This window comes from Protobothrops mucrosquamatus, unplaced genomic scaffold, assembly GCF_001527695.2.
Source record: "Protobothrops mucrosquamatus isolate PMUCROS unplaced genomic scaffold, P.Mucros_1.0 scaffold2509, whole genome shotgun sequence".
In the NCBI taxonomy this organism is placed as follows: Eukaryota; Metazoa; Chordata; class Lepidosauria; order Squamata; family Viperidae; genus Protobothrops; species Protobothrops mucrosquamatus.
Genome location: NW_015388574.1, coordinates 68,718 through 74,032, shown reverse-complemented (window position 1 = coordinate 74,032; position 5,315 = coordinate 68,718). Strand labels below are relative to the sequence as shown.

Sequence of the window (5,315 nt, the reverse complement as noted above, 5' to 3'; positions counted from 1 at the left end):
GACTCGGGAACTCAACTCCTACCCCGGGCAGCTCACCTATCCCCTTATGCCCAGGGGAAAGGTATCAAGCCGTTTGACAGCTGATGCTAGCTGTCAAACCGGCTTTTACGCGAAACAGGCGGGAGGCAGCAAACAGCTGCGACCGACGAAGACGCCTGCCACCGGAAGTCTTAATGACCTTTTTGATGTTTGATTTTTAATGTCACTTTTAAAAATTTCACCCCCACCTTTTCATATTTGTTGTAATTTTGTATATTACCTTTTTTGTTTTCTGAAATTTAATAAAATTCTTTTTTTAAAAAAAGGAATATGAACAAAAGCAGGAAAGCCAATCCAAGTAAAGTAATTCATCCAGTATTCATAAGATAGTGTCTAAGAAATATAATATATTTACTTAAACAAAGAGATTATTCTCTCCACCCCATCCCATAATTATGTTTTAAAATTTTGCAGAATTGTTGTAGGGGCTTTATAAAGAGAAGAGACATTGAAAAGAAAAAGAAATTGGGTTTGGAATGGCAAAAGCAATGGTGACATTTTTTTCATCTCTTTTTTTTTTCTCAAGGCAGGTATTCCATTCCTACGATCCTACTCTTTTCTCCCCCCCAAAGATATTCTTTTCCCCATTGCAATGCCTTGTATTTTGCTATTTCTGATGGAAGATTAAAGTAGAATGTGGCAAGGAGGTTCACATGCATGTGAAAAAGAAACAGTGCTGTAGATAAATGGCTGATGAATGAATTTTATCGGTGCAGTTTATTTTACAAGCATGTTCACTTTAATTAGTGATTATTACTTCAGTTAATTCACAAACTCACATTTCTAAGTGAGGGATTTGGTGGGTTGGTTTCTACTGGAGTCAGCAATTCCTAATTGATAAAGTGGGCAAATGCCAATGTATTGCAATGGATTTCTGTTTGTATTCATCTTCTCTTTTGGGGGGTAGGTGGGAAGTTGTCTTCCTTTGCGATAAATATAATAAAAAAAATGCCTGAAGAAATTCAGGACTGAGAGCATGCAGGCACTGCTACAAAGAAATAAGCTACAAGGAATCAAATGATGAAACTTGGTAGTCTTCAGCTTACAACCACATTTGGGGCCACGGTTTCTGTTGTTAAATAAAGCAATTGTTATTGCCTGTCATTGCCTGCAATACTGCACTTAATCACTACACCACCAGATATATCTGGTGCTAAAAAAATGTGGCATTTGCATTGTGATTTCATGGCACATGCTGTGATTGGCAACCTTTAATCCAATGTTAGGCTCAAGTGTAAATCACAGAGTTTGCATTGTGACACCACAAGCCACATTTTATCATCTACAGCATGGGTGTTAAACTCGCTGTGTCACGTGACGTGTTGCCACGTATCGTGGCTTTTTTTGCATTGCCGGAGCTGGGGTGGGCGCGGCCTCCGTATGATGCAACCGGCCCGTGGGCCGACAGTTTGACACCTCTGATCTATACAAATACCTAAGAAAGTCTATGGTAATCACGAAGATATGGCAATCTATCAGTCGATTCACATTCTATGTATTGTAAGCAAAACTTTTAATCTGACTTTGCTGATGAGAAACTAGTGTAATTGTTTCACCATTATGTTATGTGCAGTATCCAGATGCTACGGTATGTTTTGCAGTAGTTTCCTCTTTCAAATTAATGAGCATTGACCCAGGTTATATTAACTCCAAGGTCAACTTCAGACCAACAATAAAGTAAGCAATACTCCAATCAAGAAACTGCCAAAGAGCCATTAGTAAACAGCCCCCATCCACCCAGACAGGCAAGACACCAGAATATAAACTGGCAGCAAACAGCACTCCTTACTGGCATTGATGATGTTACCTAGTTAGGGTAATGAAACATCTGCAAGAAAACAAGCAAGCTTAGAGAGCAACAAGGACCCCACATTTCAACCCCGAGCTACAAATATTCTCCTTCATTGACCCAGATTATTTATAAATACCTAATTATAGGCTGATAAGAGAACATTTTGTTGACACACATTTGGGAAATCTGATCCCATGATTCCAGAAGCAGCCCAGAAAGCAGCTAATAATGGCAGTAATCTTGGCTGTGTAATTAAATTGTTCCAAAGAGAAAGAAGACATCCAAGTTAACAAAACATATTTTTCATATATCAATAATTGGAAAAGCAACAAGAAAAGGTTATTCTTTAATTGCACATTTTCAGTTCTCATTAGAGCACAGTTTCAGCAGCACGTTGTTTTCACAAGAAACCACAGCCTGGACGTTATTGCAAGCTGCTAATTCAGAATGCAAGTTTGAATCTGCCTTTGGTAATATGCGCATTTGGGTGACCCCTAGAAGGGATGCAGTGGCCTAGAGGGGAGATGGTGGCCTAGTAGTTAAGATGCTGGGCTTATTGACCAGGTGGTTAGCAGTTTGAGACCCAAGTACCCGTGACGGGGTGAGCTGCTCTTGCCCCAGTTCTTGCCCACCTAGTACTTAGAAAGCATTCAAATGCAAATAGATTAATAGGTACCACTTCGATGGGAAGTTAACAGCAATCCGTGTGTCTGGGCATATAGTCATGTTGGCCACATGATCATGGAAGTGTCTTTGGGCAATACTGAATCCCTCGGCTAGAAAATGGAGATGAGCAAGACCACCTAGAGTCAGAAACGACTGGTCAGGGGAAACCTTTACCTTTTAAAATATGCACATTAGGTAATATCTTTTTTTATGAAAGAAATCGTAGTTTATTTTATTACGGTTTTTTTTTAAAATACAATAAAAATGTAGGACAAAAACCAGATTCTGAGACACTACAATTAAAAAACAACAACAGTAGTTCATTTTCTGCCGTATGAAATTAAGATCCTTCAACGTATGACCTTAATTTGTGACAGTGATTTATATTGCGAATGATTGCAGGATGCATGGCTAGCAAAAATGGCTTGTATACTAAATAGATACTTATGAACATTTAAGGATATAAAAGGGTTTTACATCCTACTAATCATACATTTAGTTTCTTTGGTTTAAACTTGGTGGAATGTAAAAAAGCTAGCTATAATGTTTTGTGAGTTATGGTTTATGGCAGAAGTGGGCAGGAATATTATTACTCCTCCCCCCCCGTTAAATTAGGGATTTATACTACAATTTAGATGTTACTTCAGTTTTCAAAATGGTTGAAAATAGTGGTGTTGCTTCTTAAAACCATCCTGTTACTGAAGTTTGATGAGGCAGTTGTAAGGATTTGAAAGATTCAAATTCTCACCCTGTGGTTATACATTGCTTGGTCCTAGTTTATAGCCTCAATATCTGTGTGAATCAGGCCACTATTTATTTAATGTCTGTCTGGAAGCCAACCTTCCTTTTCCTTTTAGCTATTTTACAAGATGAGAGTTTCATTATAATTTATTTCAAATTAAATCATACTGTGCCATTCATCTGTTTGGAATTTATTTCCCCTTCTAATCAGATCTTTCAAAGTACAGTGAGACTAAATTAGGCAAAGGCCAGCTCCAGGGATAATTTCTCATAGTAGGCTGCTCCTTCAGAGCTTTATATTCTTTTTCGCATGGGCCTTTTCAAGCATGCATGCACTTCATCAAATACCAGGTCCCCTTGAGCTTCCAAACTCCTTTGCTGTCGGATTCTCCTGCATCTGCCTCAACCGGAACTAATTATTTTCCAGGCATGATTCTCAAACAGTCTCTTCAGTAAAATTTATTGAGAAGAAAAAGATAAGGGCACAAAGATTCAGGCAACTGAACTATTCCCCATCTAAAAATCAATATATTCCTACGCTACATTAGGTTGGAGACTGCCTTATTTCTTCCTAGCTGCCTTACAGAGAATAGTAGCATGTGGCTGATCTCTTCACTAATGTAGTTGGCTATTTGTATAACCTTCCCTTATCAGGATGAGGCCTAACCATTGCACCTTCTGCTTGAAGGCAAATGCATTTGTCTCCATCCCCAGCAAGGGAACAAACCTTACTTTGTTTGGAAGTAACCATTTTCCATCTGTATACTTGGAATAGCTCCTTAAACAAAATCTCTTTAAAGGCATAGTTTTCCACTTTTTTTCTCCTCCCATCTTTGCTCTCTTCTCCGCACATTTTTTTCCATTATTAAACCTTTCCGCAATTTTCGTAAAAAAGTCTGTAGTTCCTACCACATAGACATTGGCATCTGAAGCACACCCATAATTTTTATTCATAATTTTCTTTTAAAAGGGCAACATTGTAACTTTGAAGATAAAAGATGAATGATTTTAGGTTATGAATTCTTCTTTCCCTGTTAGATGATTAATGATTTCAGAATCACATATCTTGTCACGCCTAGGACTATGGGATGGAGGTCTTCGATTTCATCAATAAATATCTGAGAACAGTTTCAAATTCTGACTCTACCTTGGACTGCACAGAAGGTACAGGATCCTTCTTTAGATGATCAAGATAGGACAATTGAAACAGAAATTATTCAGAGACCATTCTTGTAGAATTGTGGGTGATCTTCCATACTATTTATCAGCCTTTTGGTAAGAACTATGATTGCTTTCCTCAATTCCAGTTAATTGTTCAAGGAAGTGCACTGGAGGAAGAGGATCTTTCTAGCCTAAGCATGTTTATAGAGAAGTAAGTTCCTTACTCATTGAGTCTTTCTTCTAGGTAAGTGATTAAGTGATTTCATCTGCCAGAAGGGAACAACATGCAGATAATTTGTACTAATTATCTAAATTGGCTCTTTTTTACATCATGAGCAAATCATGAAGTCCTTCCTCTTTTTTTCTCAATATGTTATATAAAAATAACAAGATAATTGCATTGGCATCAGAGATCAACATAGCCATACCACCATATGGGCATTTCAGCCTTCAGCGTTTCAAAGCAATGAATTCTCAAACAGTCAAGTTTGTCTCGGTCCCTGTCTTTTATCAAGGATTTAGCTCATAAAATCTTAATATTTTTTTCTAGTATTCACTGGTGTGTATAATTATTCACTTCCTCCATTCCTCTAGGGGGGAAAATAATATAGATTAATTAAATTGTAACTTAGAAAAAAATCATTGCACAAGCAGCAACAAATCTTTTAGATAACGTCCCTGCGTGAAATCTTCTTTTAACAGACCTTCAACTGCAACTGGTAAAATTTGTATTTGGACTCCCCCTACACCCAAATGATGGAAAGTTCCATTGTTTCTGAAATTTGTCCATACATTTGCTGGATATGTATAATTTGTGTAATGATGTATTGACATTTTTACATTATTTGCACACATTTACATAATTTGCATGATATAAGTGCATGCAAATGTTATTTAAAGTTCATTTAGTCAATTA

The 5,315-nt window shown here is 37.3% G+C and overlaps 1 protein-coding gene across 1 annotated transcript in view; it reads left to right on the top strand.

Annotated features, from left to right (window-relative positions):
• Positions 1 to 5,315, top strand: part of AK5 (adenylate kinase 5) — a gene marked incomplete at its 3' end in the record, with an annotated part of 90,479 nt that overhangs the window by 18,381 nt on the left and 66,783 nt on the right. The window lies entirely within an intron of this gene.